We start from the raw sequence: 22,761 nt of genomic DNA on the forward strand, positions 1-22,761 counted from the left end.
AGGCAATTGAAACTCAACGTAGACAAGTGTAATGTGCTGCGAATACATAGAAAGAAATATCCTTTACCATTTAACTACAGTATAGCAGGCCAGCAACTGGAAGCAGTTAATTCCATAAATTATCTGGGAGTAGGCATTAGGAGTGATTTAAAATGGAATGACCTTATAAAATTAATCGTCGGTAAAGCAGATGCCAGACTGAGATTCATTGGAAGAATCCTAATGAAACACAGTCCGAAAAAAAAGGAAGTAGGTCACAGTACACTTTTTCACACACTGCTTGAATACTGCTCACCGGTGTGGGATCCGTACCAGATAGGGTTGATAGAAGAGATTGAGTAGATCCAGCGAAGAGCAGCGCGCTTCGTTACATTTAGTAATCGCGAAAGCGCCTTGCGGAGATCATAGATAAACCCCAGTGGAAGACTGTAAGACAGACGCTCAGTAGCTCGGTAAGGGCTTTTGTTGAAGTTTCGGGAACATACCTTCACCGCGGAGTCAAGCAGTATAATGCTCCCTCCTTCATGTATGTCGCGAAGAGACCATGAGGATAAAATCAGAGACATTAGAGCCCACACAGAGGCATACCGACAATCCTTCTTTCCACGAACAATGCGAGACTGGAATAGAGGGCAGAACCGATAGAGGTACTCAAGGTACCCTCCGCCACACACCGTCAGTTGGCTTGCGGAGTATGTAGATGGCAGCGCAGGCGTCTCGTTTCTCGCCAGGAACCTTCGCCATCCATATATTCACATCGCTAGTTGAGTGGATTACTTACAGCTTCTGTGTGTGTGTGTGTGTGTGTGTGTGTGTGTGTGTGTGTGTGTGTGTGTGTACGTGTGTGTGTACGTGAAGCGGAAACGATACTGTTGGCATCGCCTGACGACAGTTATTCTGGTTTGTCCACTCCAAAAATGTGGAGAAGAGGTATGGATGCATCCTTTGACTGCGCACTACGCACACCGCATGTACGTACTTCTGCCAGTTCCAACAACAGCTCAAAAATTATCCACAGCACTTAAGCACACCATTACGATTGCAGTAAGATACTTCTCAGTTTACTTTAAGTATTATTGAACTAGAACAGTTTTAAGATAAGAACATCCACGAGAAAATTATTGAGTCACCCACTGAAAAATTTCAGCCGTTTTATGAGTATTTGTCACTTCCTCGGCCATTGTTATGATCTGCTCTTGGCAGGTGATGACTTTCGCATGCTCTCTGCTCATCAGCTGTCGTTTAATGGCTGCAGCTAAGCAACTCTTCATTTCCGACCTATTGGTGTGAGGCAAAGTTTGCTCGGTTCGACATCAGCTATCGTAGCGGTCGCGCGGTTCCTGACTGAAGCGCCTAGAACCACTTGGCCACAGATGCCGGCCAGCTATCGTATCATCAGTTTTCTTACTAGTTGTATATCAAGGACGTAGCTGCAATCCACAGAAAACAATGTTAATGAAAGGCTTGTTTCTCAGTTTCTCTGTGACTGGAACCAGCATTTCAGGACGTTGCTATTAGTGATATATTGACCAGACCATTACACATGCTATTACGGTACCTTATTAGATCTAATAAATTAACATCACTGTTAACCTATACAATATTACAGGACGAGCAGTTGCATGTTAAGCCATTGAGGACGTGTTTGTTTACGTTTATTGGCAAAATACTTGCCCCTAAGAGAGAGAGAGAGAGAGAGAGACCAAAATTTAGGTAGAGACATAGCTCCCCATTTTACAAAGCCATCGTAACCGTGTAACTGTCCTGCTGTTTTTGTCACCGTTGATTTGTAGCAAACCATACAAAACTGATTTTTACTCAGTGACATGTCCTCTTACAAATAGTGTGAGTTGTTTTATGGTACCTACGCAAGAACAGGAATCGCTGTTGTATCTGCAAATATCGCTTTAAAAAGAAGAGAATATAACATGATTTAAAACATATACGACTCATCTGATCTCACAAGACAACGACTTCTACATGAATGTAGATAGAAGCTTGTTATGAATTTTAACTTTGCTGTACGATTAGAGCGGTTATATTTTCAAAAAGAACCATCCCATTTTACAAGGATGTGTCTTCGTCAAGCATACACATACAACCATGAGGTGCTTTTTACAGTGACTTTTGGAGTCTAAGTTGTCACATTTCACAAATATTCGATGTAACCTCCACCGGGCTATGACAAACATCCAGGTAATATCCAAACTCCTGTATGTCTCCTGTACGGCACTGGTGTTGACTACATAGTTCCACCAGCGGTTTACCTTTGGTTGGTTTATAGGAGATGAGTTTGAAGCTCGTAATGTGACAGCAGTACTGTTTATCGACTTACCAGCAGCGTATGGCATTGTCAAACACCAGCAGTTACTAGCTAAGATCTACAGCCTAACTAAGAATTTTAGCCTAACTAGGTTCATCGCCACTCTTTTGCAGAATTGCAGGTTCTTCTTCGACTTCCAAGAACAGCGTAGACGATGGAGACAGCAGGAAAACGGCCTCTCACAAGGAAGCGTGCCGGCTGCAGTTCTGTTCAATATATACACGAATGACCGACCCGTAACACCCAGTAGCAGGAGCTTTCTTGGATGCCGATAACCTTGCCGTAGCAGCACAGACTATGAATCATCAGAGAACACCGTTTTGGATGCTCCTAAAAAAACTTTCCAAATGCTACAACAGAAGCCAACTTAAACCAAATCACACAAAGACACAAGTGTATGCTTTTCTCTTGAAAGACAGGAAACCTATTCGCAAATTATAGATATTATGGTCAGCCGGCCGCGGTGGTCTAGCGGTTCAGGCGCTCAGTGCGGAACCGCGGGACTGCTACGGTCGCAGGTTCGAATCCTGCCTCGGGCATGGATGTTTGTGATGTCCTTAGGTTAGTTAGGTTTAAGTAGTTCTACGTTCTAGGGGACTGATGACCACAGATGTTAAGTCCCATAGTGCTCAGAGCCATTTGAACCATTTTTTAGATATTATGGTCAGGCGTCGAACTGGTACACTGAGAGACTCCAAAATATCTAGGAGTTTCTTACTTTTAAGAAGATTGCAGGGATTGCAAGTCAAAGTTTCCAGCAGGAACAATCTGCTACGGAAACTGGCCGGAGTACAGTGAGGGGTAGTCAACTTGATATTATACGAATCACTGCAGTGGCACTATATTATTCTGCGGACGAGTATACATGTCCTGTTTGGTATAATTCTTGGTCCGAATAGGCTTTGGAAGGCCCAATGGTACCGACCGGCCGCCGTGTCATCCTCTGACCATAGGCGTCACTGGATGTGGATATGGAGGGACATGTGATCAACACACCGCTCTCCAGGCCGTATGTCAGTTTACGAGACTAGAGCCGCTGCTTCTCAATCAAGTATCTCCTGAGTTTGCCTCACAAGGGCTGAGTGCACCCCGCTTGCCAACAGCGCTCGGCAGACCGGGTGGTCAGCCATCCAAGTGCTAGCCCAGCCCGACAGCGCTTAACTTCGGTGATCTGACGGGAACCGGTGTTACCACTGCGGCAAGATCGTTGGCTTGTTTGGTCTAATTCAACACATGCCAAACCGCTGACCAGAGCTCTCAGTGACACCTGCAGAGTCGTAACAGGTCGCTTGAAATCCACTCCAGTCAGATAACTCTAACACCTCGTAGGAATGGCACAGCCTCGTTTCCGAAAAGGAATATCTCGGATTAGGACAGAAAGTAACAGGAGTAGGAGAGAACGTATCCTCTGTATGGACACGAACCGCACCCGCAACGACTGAAGTGAAGGAGGAGTTTCCGTGGATCATCGACGGCACTTGGAACCACTGTTGAAAAAGCTAGGTTGCAGCTATACCCATGGCTGGAAAAGAGTTCAGAAACTCCACCTCCTGGCTTTGATTAGTAATAAAAGACCGAGGTCGTGGAATAGACTGGGACCTGAAGTTGGCACATCAGAGGTTAATTCAGCAAAATGGGCCTACAGTGATCAATATGGTATTACAGTGATCAATATGGTATTCAGCGTCACTGTGGAGAAGACCAGACCGATTATCAAATACTCCAGCGCCTACTGTGTCCAGCCTCCTGCACGGAATATTATCTTGAAGAAACAGAAAATTCATTGGAAATGGCCATGTTTCCACCAAAAGTAATACAATCACAACTGTTTGTAATGTGTACTCATGCAGTATGCTTGTGAACAAGTCCAATCAATCGTCCCGCTAAGGGGCGTCGCAGATCATCCCAAACTTCCTCGGATGAATGGTGAATAAATGCAATGCAAAATATCGGTTAAGTACATTTATTTTTCAAAATGGTGCAATAGCCATAAGTAAGAGAACTAAAGTTAACAAGGAAGCATATCATGTGTGTCCCCGAGCACTGTAGCATAAAGTGACCACGGTAATGATTATGGCGATAAACTAACGAAATCTCATCACGGTGATGTCCATTAAAACATTTGAAACGTCCATTTGCATGATAATTGTCCCAGTGTCCTCCACTCTAATGGGAAAAAAGGGAAGGTAGGTGAGTGGGAGAAAGGGTGTGGGGGGAGAGAGGAAGAGATGCGCATTTGCTATGAAATTGCTCTTTTCTGGTCGCAGGCCTGCGGGGATGAAAGCCTTTAAGCGGCCGTGTTTGAATCCATTTTCGTCTCCGTTAATTGGTGCGCCGAGGGTTGTTGTGGCAGCGGATTGGTTATCGATCTGGCGGAGTGCAGACCACGGCTTCTATCGCACCGCGACTGCGGTGGCGGCGTCTGCTGCCAGACAGCCCGCGGCCTCTGGACAAAGTCCGGCGCTGGAGCAGAGTTTGGAGGTTGCGACTGAACTCACTGTGCGCTTACTAACCGTATGGGAGTTGGTGTGAAATTCTCGGTGATAAATTTATTTTTGTTTTAAATCAAAGCAAATTTTTGAACTGTTTCTTTATATATTTTATGTTTTTCACACCTGTCTTTCACTGTCTGCTTCCTATATGATGTTATTGATGGAAACCTGAATTTGAGTCCCGTACTTTTTATCCTGTGTCGGAAATTTTTTTAAATCGTTATTTCATTCCTTTGCCACAAAGATAACAATCTCTCTTCGATTACGCTTCAGACGTTAAATCACTTTTGTCCTGTGGTGGTGATATTTTTCTTTATTGTTGTTTCATTCCATTGCCGCAATGATAACCATTGTCTTCGATTACGCAACAGGCAATAAAGCACTGTGAACAACGTAAACAACAACAAAATGGTTCAAATGGCTCTGAGCACTATGGGACTTAACATATGAGGTAATCAGTACCCTAGAACTTAGAACTACTTAAACCTAACTAACCTAAGGACATCACACACATCCATGCCCGAGGCAGGATTCGAACTTGCGACCGTAGGGATCGCGCGGTTCCAGACTGAAGCGCCTAGAACCGCTCGGCCACACAGGCCGGCGTATACAACAACAGCCGTAGAATACTTCATGTTTGTTTTTTAATAATAGTGATTGGTTTTAGTTTTACATAGAAAACAAATTTTATTAGTATCTGAACTTGTGCCATCTCTTAAGTGTATTCTTCCTTCTGGTTTAGACATAAACAGTGAATGTATTTTAGTTATTAACGATGCCACTGTAAATTTATGTAAGGCTATTAAGTTTTTATGTTTTTTAAATAATTTTTTAGGAAATTTGGAACAAAAATGACAGTAATAAAGACGTCGCTGGTTATTAGTGACGTCACATACCAAAGTTATCTGCATGGAAATGTAAGCAGCAAGCTCAGTTTAACGGATGGTTGTTGTCTATAAGGTCACGTGATACCATGTGCCATTATATGTGCAGTAAGTCATGATTTGGATATCGTTGGTGCGTAAATTTACGGTTTACAAGCTGATTTATTTGTGATCTGGTTTTAATTTATATGTTTAATGCCTTATTCTCATTACGTTTCTTGTATTCATGTAGCGCTGAAGGACAGCTACGCATTAGCTGAAATCGATCTACAATAAACAGGTCAAAAATTTACGGCCGCTTATGGCCTTCCTCCGGACTTGAGTTGGAGAATACCTCGAAGTAACCGTCTGGAGCTATCTACAGCGTAATGAGGAGATAGAACAAACAGTAGAAAAAGTCGATGCCAGGCTCAGATTTACTGGGAGAATCTTTAGGAAATGTGAAACGTCCCCTTTGAACAATTATACATGACTGTGCTTAAACTGACACACAATATTTTTAGCGCAACGCTATCTGACTTTCAAAAATCCCTCGAAAAGAATGGCCCTGACTAATATTAACCTTTACGTTTCACAAATCACTTACCTCACAAAAATCTTGGTTACTCGAACTACTGCAATACAGCGAGCGCGCCATTACTGCCAGCTAAATAAAAGATTCAAACTACTGAAGGCACTAACTACTGATAGGCATAGTTAGCAAATGAAAGATTTTAATAGAGAACAAACAATGTATTTACCTTAATAATGTTGAAAAATCATAATATACATAGCAGTTCATGACATCCAGTCTTACAAATTTCAAAATTCCGCCATTTCTCTCCCCACATCCACCACTGCTGGCGGCTCACCTCCAACTGCGCAACGCTACGCGCTGTTCACATCCAGCTGCCCAACACTAAAATGGCAGACAACAATGCAAACCCAGCCACAGACTGCACACAGCGCAGCCAGTGATTTTCATACAGAGCGATATGTGGCGTTACCAATATCAAAACCTAAACAGCCTACTTACATAGCCCACATGCTCCCCACAAAAAATTTTACAAATTGGTTTGGGCAGTGGCCAATACAGATTTGAAAAATTTTTTCATAATTACAATAACAAAGAAATGAAATGCACACACTTATTGATACAATGTTGGTCAAAAGCTAAAATTTTCTCACAGTCCATAAAGACAGTCCTGATCATTCATCACAGTAAAATTGCATCCACCACTGCTGGCGGTTCACCTCCAACTGCGGAACGCTACGCGCTGCTAACAGCCAACAGCCCAACATTACAATAACGAATATTACAACAATGTCACCCAGCCACAGACTGCACACAGCACAGCCAGTGATTTTCATACAGAGCGCTATGTGGCGTTACCAATATAAAAACCTAAACAGCCTACTTACAAATGTAATTAACCCGTGAATGAAGTGACTCTCAAAACATCAGTAAGAATGTTCCTGGAGTATTTCTCATCAGTTACATCCACTCAGCCGGCTGGATTAACAGAAAAGGTGGAGATGATCCAATGAAGAGCGGCGCGTTTCGTCACGCCATCGTTTGGGCCGTGCGATAATGTTAGTTAAAAGGTCAACAAACTCCAGTGTCAGCTACAAGAGAAGCTTATACCAAGGAGAAGCTCAGCGGTGAGGTTACCAGACTGTGCACTCCAATTATTACTCCGTCCAGCTTATGTCTCGCAAAGTCACCACGACGATAGACGTCAGGGAAGGTTTATATGCAGATTCGTCGACAAACTATCTCCACACGCTTCATTACTGAATATAACAGGGCAGGGTCTAAAATCACTTCAGCCACCTGTTTTAATACCTTTTGGGTATGACCACATTCCAGTACTCGTCTTCTACCCTAAAGTATTTAAATTTGGAAAAAGTGAAGAAGGCGTAGCTGAATTAATTTGCACTTTGGTAACAGGTTTGGCGTTTATCTTTTAATAAGAAGTTTTGTCTGTGATTTTTTCCACCAGATGGTTTACTCCCAGATTCTGATTTCACTTTCACTATTGCTTACAATATTAACATGTATTACTGATGACAACAGGTTTTACAAGATTTTCAAAACACGTCCACTTCCTACTATACCTTGACAACCAAGTGGTTCGTCTGCCTCGAGACGTCAAAGACCTCGTAAAACCTCCAGGTTCAGGTTGGAGTTGTTATTCTGCATTTTGTTTGCAAGCTTTCGGCATAGGTTAGCACTGTTACAAAATCTAGAAGAATGTGAAAGTTACAGATTGAGAATAATGCTTGCAGTAACTATTGGTAATTATTTACCAGAAATGATGTTTATTTTGTATTGATAAAGGTATACTTAATGTGACTTCGGCACGGTTTGCCGAGAGGTTCTAGGTGCTGCAATCTGGAACCGCGCGACCGCAACGCTCACAGGTTCGAATCCTGCCTCGGACATGGATGTGTGTGATGTTCGGTTAGTTCGGTTTAAGTAGTTCTATGTTCTAGGGGACTGATGACCTTAGAAGTTGAGTCCCATAGTGCTCAGAGCTATTTGAACCATTCGGCACTGTTTCCTATCTGATTGTCAAACAGGTGTTTTGCAGTTTTGTGTTTTTCTACACATTGGTTACGTTCTTTTTCAGGATTTACAAATAGTAAAAATAATTCTGGTGTAAACAGCTTCGTGAAGCAATGACGCTTTTTAATTAAAAATTACGACGGGCTTTTCATATTTCAAATTTAGCTATTTTCTATTTGAGATAGAACTGACAAAAACTAGGAAGCAATCAGTGTCTCTGTCTCCAAAGTTTTCGTATGAGGCATAAAGCTCCAAAAGATGATTTAATTACTAATTTAACAATAGTGCACAATTTGTGATTTTCGTATTTTTCTTCGTTATTGAAATTAACATGGAAATTTCTATGCTGTCAGTGTTCAGAGGTTTATTTACATGTAATGTAATTTGTCTCTGTTTGAAAAAAATTGTTTTCTTGATAATTATGTGGTTGCAAATTTATTTGTAAGTCTACATTGAAGATAATTTTTGGTAAGTTGGAAAACCCATCCTGTATTTCTTGCATATAGAACTTACAGGGTGTCAACAAATGTTATCTGTCGAAGTATTGTGTGAACCGTTTGAACAGATTCTGAAGAAGAACTTGAATGTTTTACTGAATCTACCTATACCATTTCCATAATCTTACGAGTGAAGTACCCTCTCCCACACACCATAAGATGGCTTGCGTGGTATAGATGCGGATGTTTATGTAGTGGGGCGAATAGTGCTGTTTTTCAGCCGAGAGCTTTTACAAACTATAAAAGTTTTTTTTCCTTATTTAAAATAATTATTATAATTGACGGACATTCATTGAATATTTTAAGTCATAATTTTTTTCAAAAAGATGACGTCATTATAATAAAGAAAGGAAACACTTCACTGCAGTAATTTGTAATAATTTAGCTATAGACGACGGTGGTTGTGTGAGAGTGTTCAGGAAAAGAAATGGAATGGAAAACATAGGGAAGAGAAACGTGACCCGAATTCTCGGAAATGGAGAGAGTCAAGCAGAGGGAAGAGTATGTTGAGAAAGTATATGAAGGGAAAAACGAGTACTCTGTTAAAGTTGCAAGAGCTGGTAGATCTCTGGACGGATTTCGGCGTCAGGTAATAAATTGCGCTCAAATTTGCATTGGAATAAGATGTGGGAAACGTGTAGATGTAACGTTGGCAGGATACGTTGGTGTAAGCGTTGCGAAATTCCGGGGCTTTTCTCAGGATGAAACGACAGGATGGTTAGTGTTAAGTCTGCAAGAAGTGTAAGCATTCTGAAGGTGTTTGGGTAGTAGAGGAAACATAGGAAATATAAAATTTCTTTTAGGTTTCGAGGAGGGAATACGGAAGATAAGGTTGAGTGCATAAATGTCGAGGATTTGGAAGGAGCAGTAGAACCGGGTATCGAGGTGATAGCGGCATATAAGCAGTCTGGTCGGATTAATGCTTTATAGGTATGGAAATTGGTGAATGGATGCTGCTCTCATGTTCGACAGGTTAGTAGTTTCAGTACTATTAGTCCATTGTGTGCTTAATAGGTGCGGTTTGCAGCTTGGTATGCGGTCAAAAATTCGCCACAGGCATTTTAGTGCGTTAATTGTTGGCTAGGACGATTGTAAATGGTGAACAAGAAATAATCGTGGGAGGAAGCCGCGGGGGGAAAACGAGAATCCTGTATTTGTATTAAAAGATCCTGTTGGAAGAATCTTCCTACGTATTTTCTCCTCCAGTTGCGTATGACTCAGAAGAGCCCTCCTGAAACATAACGTATCTACTCTTATACACATTACAAGAAATGAATGAAGAGGATTAAAACAGATTACGACCTGCCACCTATTTATTTTGCGTAGTGCGCATGGAACTTCGAGCGTAACTGCCATAATCATCAACAGACTCTTGCTGTTGTCTCTCTTACAAAGTGACTTTAATTTTTGTAGCCATACATGGACTCCAGTCTGCATACGACCGACCGAGAGTCCACTAATGACAACTGGTATGTTACTTGTTTCGCCTTTTAATTCTTCTGCAAGTGTTCAGCCTCCCACTTCCAGTTACACTCTTTGCGTTCATGCACTATTTTGTATGGGGGATTTTACGGAAATTATTTATGTGTGACTCCTTTCACAGGATCTCGTAAAGTGGTACATAATACAACACAATTTTCGTCTGTTGTAGCTTTATTTAAACCATGCAGTGGTATAAAGTAACCGAAAGTATATGTGCATCACCACATTGTTTGGGTTTACTTTGATTGTTTCCTCTATAATAATATTCTCAATCCTTCCTGATGTGCACGAAAGCCTTAACTGTAACAGCGCATAATAAACGGGACGTGACGTTCTATAATACCATCAATGGTGAAGTGTGTTCTGTCTCCAACGGAAACAATGGAGAGGTTTGTGATGTAACTTACTATGTTGGTGGAAAAATTGGCCTCAAAAACTATATATCTCTCTTTACCGCACCAAACTACAATTGCGTAATGAAAATTTCGTCAGTTTTGGACAGGTTACATCCCAGTTGTGTATTTTGGTGAACTGGACTCGGATTGGTCAGTTATGTTATAGGATTTCGATGGGCCTTCAGTAACTAAAGCGACACTTTTTTATCGGCTGATATCGGTAAATGAGGAGCTTGTTGTGAGACATGATGAGATATCCCCGCTTGAGCCTCAATAGTTTCATGAAGTTCCGAAAGGTTCGCCTCGGTAGGTGCGCGTTTAGCGCGGCGATTTGCTAAGCGGAAGGGCCCGGGTTCGCTTCCCTGCAGGGTAGGTGATTTTCTCCGTTCGTGGTCTGGGTGTTGTGTTGCCCTTACGTTTGTGTCACCATAACTGACATTATTACTGAGATGGCTCACTGGGCACAGCCCGAAAGCTAATAAATTGAAAAAAATTTACGATCCATAGAGGCGCTGGACGTAGCCTTCAAAATAGCGCCAGTATCGGAGGTTCCAGGTTTGTTCCCAGCAGAGGCCTGCCATCGACGTTTCTTGTGGTAAACCAGAGCATGATGTCTACGAGACACGGCTGTGAACAAAAGCTCGGGGAGTCGTTGGGCGAGGCGTCTTTCATCATATCAAGGTCGCACAGATATAAATACGATCACCCATGAGCCGACCGGCCGCACACACTTTCGCGAAATTTAGGAAAATGTTCGTCGCCACAAAACTTTAAACTAACACCTCCTCCATGTTAACGCAATGCCTCACACAAGGCTGTGCACCTGAGAGGAGCTCGTATAACTTCATTGGGCTGTTCTTACTCATCCACTCTGCAGCCCGGTTCTCGCAACTTCCATCTGTTTGGCCCAATGAAGGATGCACTCCACGGGAAGCAGCACGTGGATGATGGACAGGTTATTGATGCAGCAAGACGTAGGCTCCGACTTCGACCGTTCGTGTGGTATGTTCAAATGTGTGTGAATTCCTAAGGGACCAAACTGCTGAGGTCATCGGTTCCTAGACTCACACATTACTTAAACTAACTTATGCTAAGAACAACACACACACACACCCATGCCCGAGGGAGGACTGGAACCTCCGGCGACCGTAGTCCGTGACAGGGTGCCTCAAACCACGCGGCCACTCCGCGCGTCGGCAGTGTGGTATCATGTGGACATGCTGACCCCCTGGCGGATTATGTTGAAAAATAGGGTCTTTTTGACAATATATTGGGGAATAATCGGGTTTATTGGGATTCTATATAAAACCAACTTGCTTTCTGAAAACAAAATGTGTTGCATCACTTACTTAACGCCCCTCATACTAAGAAAATTACGTCCGCAGCTCGTGGTCGTGCGGTAGCGTTCTCGCTTCCCGCGCCTGGGTTCCCTGGTTCGATTCCCGGCGGGGTCAGGGATTTTCTCTGCCTCGTGATGACTGGGTGTTGTGTGATGTCCTTCGGTTAGTTAGGTTTAAGTAGTTCTAAGTTCTAGGGGACTGATGACCATAGATGTTAAGTCCCATAGTGCTCAGAGCCATTTTTTTTAAGAAAATTACAGCCCATCAGTGTTAAAACTAAAGCTCTCTTATATTTGTAATTAGCGTTAAGTGATCTTCAGTATCGTATAACTTTTGAATGACCTATTGCCTTTACATTACGTTCTGGTTTTTTAGTGCTGCAAAGTAACTATAGGATGAAACGATACTACAAGTTGACGACTACATCAGTATGGTTTCTGCAACCAGAACCTCTTGTTTTGCAGGCTAACAGAAAGAAAAATATTTCATTTCCTCCTGCCTAAAATCTGAACCGAATATCGAGTTAGTTGGTAACTTGGAACAGAATGTTATCCTTCTTTTTATGTGTGGTTCATCTCTTTTTTCGAAGTTCCGCTCAACACAAGCTTCAAATGTTGAGGCATCGTTTTTGTTGTCAGGCCTAGAACACTTCACTCGTATTTATGCTACCACAGATACTAGTTCAGTAGGTCGTATTTCTTTAAATAACAGTTTCGTATTCCTGGGTATCACACCTCATGTGATCAAAATTTTAAGTGTCAGTAAGTACGTTTATGTTAGATATGACTCACGACTATCCTAAACTCATTGTAAGCGAAACATCCTCATTATTGTCGAATTCATAATTTGGTTGCGAATCAGTGCACAGTGTGAAACTGTACTGTACAGTAGACATCATGTGAGAGAGAGGTGAAAGACGTCGGTGAGGGAGTTACAATTGGCACTTCGGCAAGGACCTAATCTCACATACAGTAGTTCACACTTCGACGAGCTGCAGAAACGAATCTACGTCCGTTACATGATACATTCAACAATTAGTATAGACATGTTGCAACGGCGATCAGATGGGTGTCGCACATTGCAGACAGTTCGCTTCTGATGTAAGCCGTAAAGTCCAAAATCAGTAGTCCAATAAGGCAAAAGAGCCGCGAGCGTTGAGGCAGTCATCCTACCAAAGCGACAGGTTGAAGATACCCGTATTCTGCTGCGTGAAGCAGTCAGTGACTGCCTGCAGCACATATTCGTCCGACAGGAAATGTCGACCCTTCAAGGTATTTTTTAAGCGGTCCAAAGCTTGAGGAGCGCGTGGTGAGGGAGCAGTGCTCAGGTGTCACCCATTTGGATGAGGCCAGCCTTCCAGTTGACCAGCGCCTTTTGTCGAGTCGTGACCAGTAGAGAACTGGGCAAATCATTCCACAACGACGGTTTCTGACCGGACATACTGTCCAGTACAGTTTCTTTATTCACCGATGGATGTCTACCGCTGTTTGTCCTTCTGCAGCCAAGAAAAGAGTAAGAGCACGTTGGTTCTGTTTGGGCGATTTCGATAATATGGTAGAAAAGTTTATGTTTCCGCGTTTACCGCACACACGTCGGTAAAACACGAATGCAACATTAATCACTTGCCTGTACATCGAGGAAGCAATGATGGAAATAAAAGAAAGGTTTAGGAGTGGAATTAAAGTACAAGGTGAATGGATATCAATGATACGATTCGCTGATGACATTGCTATCCTGAGTGAAAGTGAAGAAGAATTAAATGATCTGCTGAACGGAATGAACAGTCTAATGAGTACACAGTATGGTTTGAGAGTAAATCGGAGAAAGACGAAGGTAATGAGAAGTAGTAGAAATGAGAACAGCGAGAAACTTAACATCAGGATTGATGGTCACGAAGTCAGTGACGTTAAGGAATTCTGCTACTTAGGCAGTAAAATAACCAATGACGGACGGAGCAAGGAGGACATCAAAAGCAGACTCGCTATGGCAAAAAAGGGATTTCTGGGCAAGAGAAGTCTACTAATATCAAACACCGGCCTTAATTTGAGGAAGAAATTTCTGAGGATGTACGTCTGGAGTACAGCATTGTATGGTAGTGAAACATGGACTGTGGGAAAACCGGAACAGAAGAGAATCGAAGCATTTGAGATGTGGTACTATAGACGAATGTTGAAAATTAGGCGGACTGATAAGGTAGGGAATGAGGAGGTTCTACGCAGAATCGGAGAGGAAAGGAATATGTGGAAAACACTGATAAGGACAAGGGACAGGATGATAGGACATCTGATAAGACATGAGGGAATGACTTCCATGGTACTAGAGGGAGCTGTAGAGGGCAAAAACTGTAGAGGAAGACAGAGATTGGAATACGTCAAGCAAATAATTGAGGACGTAGGTGGCAAGTGCTACTCTGAGATGAAGAGGTTAGCACAGGAAAGGAATTCGTGGCGGGCCGCATCAAAGCAGTCAGTAGACTGATGACAAAAAAAAAATGTCGGTGCTTATATACCTGCATCTGAGTAGCGTTAGACTGCATATAGGCTGCAGCAACGCCCTCAGACTGAAGCTTTTTGGTCGCCTCTAACGGTAGTTTCACTCGTTCTCTTACCTAGAAGCGAATCGTTCCTTTTCTTCCTAGGTCGTTGGTGGGCCGGTCGTCTGGGATTCTTTCCGCCAATGGCCAGCAAGAGGTAGTCACTGCGGTACTGGTTCTGTTTCTGTAAATTGGAAAACGGGGATTCGGTGAAGGTCAGATAATCCACTCCTCACACATTACAGAGACAATTACCTAAGAGTGGCGTTTTCTAGATTGTGTATGGGAACTGTCACGTAAGTTTCGACCTCCTCATTCAATACCTTCAGTGAGGAAATATGATGTTTGGGATAAAAAATACATTTAATAGTTAGTAGTTATTCGATGCGGCTGTTAACATTAGTGAGAGAAATGAAAACAGCAAAGAAAATAATTCTTAATGACCTTTCTGAAACCATATTTTATGTTCTAATGTTTTATTGAGAGATTCAACTAATGTTTGCAAAATTCACACTGAACACCTATATTAGTTTTCAAAATCTGTTCTATATGAATAGCGAGCCCTGATAGTAATTTGTGTCAGTGGTGCGAAGAATGCACACACAGTTATCGCTACTCTAACGTTTTCCTATTCTCAGCCTTGATACCGCTTTTTACCTACTCGCATCGAGAAAATACCGGCGAATATCGACTACGTTTGACTAACAACACAGCACACAGCGCTGAAATACACAGCACCATTTCTCACGTAAAAAAGGTTGGCTTGTAGCAAGGGTGCTCTTTACCCTTTTTAGCCGCCGCGGTACACAGCGAGCTGTTAGGGATGCGTTCGTTTGCGAACGCTGCTTTTTAATCCCGACTGGCAATATCGACGGTGTGCTGTGTGATAGAGACCAACGCATAGCGTGCTGGCGACTCGTGTTTCGTTCCGCGCCCTTTCTGTTCTCTTTCTGCTCTGTTCTCTTTCTGTTCTGCCCTCGTTCGCTAGCGAGAACCACCACCGCCGCCCACCCTCTCCACTTCAGCGTTGCATTCCCCCGTTGAATGCCAAACCACTGCTCCTGTGGCGCTCAAATGTAGAGCAGCACAGACTGTAGCGCCAGGTTTCACCGCCTATGGATATTTTATCATTCAGGAAAATATTCGTTAAAGCCAAATTATTCGTCGTCGCGAACTTGATACAACCGTGCAGCTCAAGTTTTCTGCGGCATGCAGATGCAATAAAATCCTCTCGTTACTAATAGCATCTGTTCGTAGGGCGCCAGCGACCTCTGGTACTGTAGCGAAGCCTTCTGAGGATGTGAACAGAAAAGGATCTTTCCCGAAATATTGCAGAAACTCTACGGATTTAAGCGTTTAGCAAAGCGATAAGATGTTGTTGTAGTAGAAATAACGTGCCAAAATTCATTTTATTTCGATACTGGAAAAAAAAGAACGCTTGGCTTTTTCTTGAATTCAGATTGTGTTTTCATCTAGGCACATGATTCAGATGTACAATTTCAGAAACATCTTCTGCAAATCTGTGGTAGTATGTGAGGACAGTGTGTTTGTTTACCGAAAAAGAATTTTTTTCCTCTGACAGTCTCAGTTTGGTACCTCTCTTTCGTCATCTGTCTTAATTTTTCTTCCGAAATTAGATAATTACTTTAGTCCTCGGTAGTTGCGTCTTCGTCGGGGGGATTTGTTAGTGTTTATGTTTAGTAACTCCTACTTTCAGCTACAGTTAGTTTCCTTTCGCTCGGTTATCCTTAACAAAGAGTCTCCAATAAGCATCATATCCATTGGAGTAAAGATTCCATTTAGAGTTTCCTTATTTTCGGCAAAGAAGTTTTGTGAAATTACTATCGTCATTGCCTCTTCGACATGCAAGCTATGTAAGAACGATGACAAGAATCATCTTTGCTTTTATTTCTTTGTAAGGTAACTTAATCTTTATTGATCTCGAATTTTGTTGATCTCGAATTTTTAAATTCGCAAGGTTTCTGTTGAAATAGTTCTAGATTACTCTCCTCTCTCTCTTTCTCTTTGTGTGTGTGTGTGTGTGTGTGTGTGTGTGTGTGTGTGTGTGTGTGTGTGTACTTGATCCCCTTCTATCGCGATCTAGCACGTTTTATTCTGCCCAGTACTGCAAGAGCTTTATGTAGACTGACAGATGATATGTAGTTTCTGCGAGTACCAGAGGAAAGGAATGGATTACTTAAATGGTACAAATACCTTTCCTTGTGTGACACTCATCTTTATCAGATATCTCCTGAGTTTATTCGTTATTCAGTTGTAAAAATTCTAGCCAGCATTGTACGTGCTCGGAAAGTCAAATTACCTTCCGAATGTTTTGACGTATATCCTGCTGGTACCTTATTCATGGCTATGATCATAAACGCTTTCCCAGAAATCTATTGGTAAGTCGGTTGTTTTTAGAGCAAACCTTTACTGCCTATATCTATCGCCTACTTAGCAACTGTGTCATTCCCTAATGGGCAAAGTCATTTAAACCAATATGACTTTGTTTCGAAAGCTGCTTACATGGGTGTGTCAAGGTGCTGTGCTTAAATGGCGTCTTCCTGGTCTACGCAGTTGTACTTTTGGCGTGTTACTGTGCGACCTATGCAGGTCGTATAATGAATATTTGCGAAGGAGTCGAAACAAATTATGATATCATGTAAGTGATCTGAAACCGAAGCACCGGCGTATAGTAAAAATTGCGTTTACGATTTGGTCATTACTTCTCTTGGGGGAGTGTGCGTTTTCTTCTAAAACGGATTTATTTAGTTTTTGTTTTTAGGCTTTTTAAATGACTGTACTCTGATCTCATTAGTAGAATTTTTATATATTTTAGTAGTTTATTAACGGAAGTTGTAAACATTGATGGATGGATGCTCTTTTTCTCAAGATAACAAACGTATTTACTACTTTCATATAAAACAGTTTCAGCTAGCTTGGGATGAAACTGGTCTGATATCCGTCACATATCGGTTTTTAATCATGTTTGAAACTTATGGCTAGACCTCCATGGCAGCATCATATTATAAACGTACACATATTTTTATTAAGCGTTATGTTTATTAATAATTTTATTTGAAATGAACATATACAATTTAGACGCACAGAAGCTTTGCTGAACAGTTTTTGTTAGACAAACATAGACCCAGAACATTTTGAACAAACCTTGAGCGCTTGCCGGTAGCGGCCTATACCTGATGAAGTCTTAACGTGAGGACGTTTGTTGAACCGTGTGGCTCCTGTGGAGGTGGTATGATGTGCACCAGTATTTTCCTATGTTCGACCGGTATTGTATCTCTGATTCCAATTAAAAGTCGTTTCATTTTTAACAGTTCAGACGACGTGGAACTGCTGAACCTAGTAATTTGTGAAACGTACAAAACAAAACTTTTCGCATTCTAGGCTGTACATTGTGAGAAGAATTCCAGAAATCACTGTATGTCGCTTTTTCAGAATGTCTCCTGGTGATTTTTTTTAATGTTACCAAGTACTGCGTATTTATTTCCACAACGCGTTTCATAGGTTTAAACCTCCATCATCGTCCGCAGCTCGTGGTCGTGCGGTAGCGTTCTCGCTTCCCACGCCCGGGTTCCCGGGTTCGATTCCCGGCGGGGTCAGGGATTTTCTCTGCCTCGTGATGACTGGGTGTTGTGTGATGTCCTTAGGTTAGTTAGGTTTAAGTAGTTCTAAGTTCTAGGGGACTGATGACCATAGATGTTAAGTCCCATAGTGCTCAGAGCCATTTGAACCATTTGAACCTCCATCATCAGGTAGATTAATGTGTTAGAAAAAGTCAGATGAAAGCATCGAACCAGTAGAAAGGCTAATGGCTTAAAGAAAAATCTTAAATGAGAATTCATTTTGATTAAGCTTTACAATTACCGTTGTTCATATCCAATGAAGCATGTTTACTGTTACTAGTACTGTGTATTTATTCCCACAACGTGTCATGATTTATATGGCTACTGGAAACTGTGAGACAGGTAATCTTACCTCAACGTAAACACATCACTGTTAACCTAAGACTCGAACCATGAGCCCCGCACGCTAAAATCGCGCACGTAGGCCCAGAGCCACACCGACGTGAATTCTTGACCTGGGCTGGGACACTCAGGTGCGACGGATCGACAGACACAACAACTGCACGTGCGGCGACGCACGTTATCTCGTGTACAACATTTGTGATCCACTTTAGGGGTATTTTCCGACATTTGTGGCCCGCTGTATCTTGCATTAAGTTACTTGTCTCAGCGTCATCTACGCCACTCTGGTTTTTTTTAACTTTAATGAGAATCACGCTGTGTATACTCGTATACACCGCAACCACCGTGTGGTTCGCCGCAGAGGGTACGTTACTCACTACGAATCCTGTTCCAAAAACAAATAGAGCGGGGAAATAACCTTAAGTCCACTATTTTCTCTTATCTTCGTGATCCTTAAGCGCGGTGTATGTTCACAACAATAGAATATTTCTGCAGCCAACTTCAAATGTTTGTTTTCGAAATTTTCTCTGTAGTGCTTCAGGAAAATAACATCGTCTTCCCTCAGGCAAATAACATTTGAATCGAACCTGCCGGTAACAAGTCTAGAACCCGCCTCTGAAGTGCATCGATGTCTTCCATTAATCCGAACTGTTGGGTGTGGGGGAGTACTCAAACACTAGCAAAGGAAGAAAGAAAAATTGGATGTGACGTCCCATCGACAAACACTCGAGCAGTACTCATGAATAAGCCGGACTAATGTCCTACACACTGTCTTCTTTACGGATGAACTACACTTTTCTAAAATTCTCGCAATAAACGAAGGTCGACCATCGCCTTACCTACTATTGTTCTTATGTTCTCGTTCCATTTCATTTCGTTTTGGAACCTTACACCTAGATATTAAATAAATGACGCTTCGAGGAAATCGTCAGGCACCGACGCCACTCTACAACACGCCATTGCCAGGCGGGCTGCAGCAACCACAGCCCCTGTGACTCAACGATTGGATGAGAACAGGTGGTGCGCACAACCACGACATGGTTTCCGCTGCATCGACCATCTCACGTGCGGCTAATCGAACGGGAGTATGTCTCTGCCGTGGGAGTATTTTTAGGACCACACCGCGCCGATCCGGGCAGTTCCGTTGCAGCCAGCCAACTGATGCCTTCTACTACGAAACCGCTTCCGACGGCACACCGCTTTCGCCTCCAGTGAACAGCGATAAGTTCGGCGACTTGCTCGCGGGAGCTGTTGGTATCATTCGTTACTGTCAGGCTACTCCGTCGGGACTACAGGAACTTTGAAATGTCTCGTCTGAACCTCAAGATTCATTTTGTTCAGGTTTACGTCTCCCAGTGGGAGGGTAGATTTAGAGATTTCCCACTGTTCAGTCAACTGAGAGGACTGTATCATGTCATGGAGAATATTTTAGAGTGTTAGAGTAACAGAAGGATTGTGTTATCAAGCATTCAGTGAATTTTCCGTTTATCCTAATTTTTACTTCCAGGTTATTGACACTCTTGCGCTTCGTCTGTGTTGAGCTGAAGCATCAGTCAAAGGAGACCTTAAGTTGAGGAAAATCTATTTGTTAATAAATGAAGGCAAAACTTTATTCTATGTTTACAGGAGTGTCTGAGCCGGAGCACTTCAGTGTGATTGTGTCAAGTAGTGCACTAATAATGCTTTATATGAGCATTACGGGATTGTTTTTCCTAGTCATCTGCATATTTAGAGCAATGAGTCATTCTACCAACTACAAATTCTGTTTAAGTCATCTTCTTTCCTCCTATAGTCATGCAATGGAAACACTTTCCAGCACATCACAACATCATCAGCAGACAACTGCAGATTACTGCTCGCCCTGTCTGTCAGATCATTTTTGTATAAAGAGAATGAGAACCTTCCAATCAGACATCACGAGGGCTCTCCTGGCGATACTCTTATTTCCAACAGACATTCGCCATCGACGACAGCTTACTCGATTCTGTTAAACTTAAGAAGTCTTCAAGCAATTGATACCTGGGAACCAATTCTGTATGCACGTACCTTCGTTATCAGAGGCAATGGGACCGTGTCAAACACTTTCTGGAGATCTAGGAAAGTGGAATCCGCCAATCGCCTTTCATGCGAGAATGCAATCTCAGAAGATCCAATCAATCAATCGCTGTAGAACAACAGCACTACAGCACACACCGAACTGCAGCCTCCGCTGGCTCTGCGCACGCAATGTAGCTGTAACTGGGCTAACACAGGATGAGGCCCCGACCAGCCTGTGAGGCGTAATTCGGCATCCCAGTGGCTGGCGGCACGCACCAGGCCAGAGGCTAGCGCCACCCCACCCCTCTCTCCCCCTCCCCACCACCACAGGCGGCTGCCTGACGCTGTCTGCTGGGCGTCGGACCCTCGCAGTGCCACAGTCGCGGATTAGTGGGCGCCCGCTAAGCAGATTACCCGCAGCACACCACAGTGCAGCCCAACGCATCACTCCCCACACCAGGGCCAGCATTTCTAAGCCGCCGCCACCACTAGCAGCAGCTGTGGACGTGCGGTAGGAGTAGACTTCAGCACTGCTCGTCACCCCGTACAATTTTCGTGTAATATGGTTAAAACTTTTGGCGCAATTGTTTGATGACAATCACGTGTTGTCTGTCCCTTAGCACCTGGGTAAAGCAAGGTCTGCAGCTCAAGCCCTTGACTTGGCTATTGGCCTGACTGCAGCGTTCCTCCGCCGCGTCAGTAGGAGAAGGAGTGTCATGGGCCCATCGCCGTGTCACCAGTACTGATTTGATAGCAGGGTGAGTTGACCAGCAGCCAAGCAAGGTCTGCAGCTTCAAAGAAGAAAAGTCCCGCTCCTTTTTTGGAGCTGATCCCAGGACCTTCATGGCTGGAGATTAGTACTGTTCCCACTAGAACAGCGTGGCCACCATGTACCTCGATATGGAAGTAAGAAGGAGAGAAGACAATGATGAAGATGATGATGATGATATTTGTTGTTCCTGGGGACATAACGACATGCAGATTTTACTGCTGTCGATCTGTTTTCCACGTGAATCAGCGCTCACCTACGGAAACGGCCTCCACAGATCCCCAATAAGATGCAAAGCCAATTGCATCTCACATAAGAGCACAGATAGGGGCACTTCTTGAGGATCAAACCAAAGGATAATGAGATGATGCTGGTAGTCATCCTGTTTGCCGAGGAAGCAGAGATTACTTTCAGATCTACTAGCAGATGATTTAAATTAAAATCGTGTATAAGAGGAAATGATTTAAATAACAATTATATATATATATATATATATATATATATATATATATATATATATATATATATATATATATACAATGAGATCAAAAGTATCCGGACACCTGGCTGAAAATAACTTACAAGTTCGTGGCGCCCTCCATCGGTAATGGAATTAAATATGGTGTTGGCCAACCCTTCTACAAGATTATGGAATAGGAGGAAAACTTTTGCAAGCAATTAAAGGTCTTTACATGGATAGTCAGGCAGCTGTTAGAGTTGACGGTAAATTGAGTTCATGGTTCAGAGTAGTTTCAGGGGTAAGACAAGGCTGCAACCTGTCTCCACTGTTGTTCATATTATTTATGGATCATATGTTGAAAACAATAGACTGGCTGGGTGAGATTAAGATATGTGAACACAAAATAAGCAGTCTTGCATATGCGGATGACTTAGTTGTGATGGCAGATTCGATTGAAAGTTTGCAAAGTAATATTTCAGAGCTAGATCAGAAATGTTAGGACTATGGTATGAAGATTAGCATCTCCAAAACGAAAGTAATGTCAGTGGGAAAGAAATATAAACGGATTGAGTGCCAAATAGGAGGAACAAAGTTAAAACAGGTGGACGGTTTCAAGTACTTAGGATGCATATTCTCACAGGATGGCAACATAGTGAAAGAACTGTAAGCGAGGTGTAGCAAGGCTAATGCAGTGAGCGCTCAGCTACGATCTACTCTCTTCTGCAAGAAGGAAGTCAGTACCAAGTTATCTGTGCACCGTTCAATCTTTCGACCAACTTTGTTGTATGGGAGCGAAAGCTGGGTTGATTCAGGTTACCTTATCAACAAGGTTGAGGTTACAGATATGAAAGTAGCTAGGATGATTGCAGGTACTAGTAGATGGGAACAATGGCAGGAGGGTGTCCACAATGAGGAAATCAAAGAAAAACTGGGAATGAACTCTATAGATGTAGCTGTCAGGGCGAACAGGCTTAGATGGTGGGGTCATGTTACACGCATGCGAGAAGCAAGGCTACCC

The 22,761-nt window shown here is 42.8% G+C and overlaps 1 protein-coding gene and 1 pseudogene across 1 annotated transcript in view; one reads left to right on the top strand and one right to left on the bottom strand.

Moving 5' to 3' along the window:
• Nucleotides 1–22,761, top strand: part of LOC126088464 (pikachurin-like) — a 1,041,406-nt gene that overhangs the window by 112,168 nt on the left and 906,477 nt on the right. The gene's annotated exons all lie outside the window — the stretch shown is intronic.
• Nucleotides 3,418–3,535, bottom strand: LOC126089627 (5S ribosomal RNA; annotated as a pseudogene).

Source organism: Schistocerca cancellata, chromosome 6, assembly GCF_023864275.1.
Source record: "Schistocerca cancellata isolate TAMUIC-IGC-003103 chromosome 6, iqSchCanc2.1, whole genome shotgun sequence".
NCBI classification, from domain to species: domain Eukaryota; kingdom Metazoa; phylum Arthropoda; class Insecta; order Orthoptera; family Acrididae; genus Schistocerca; species Schistocerca cancellata.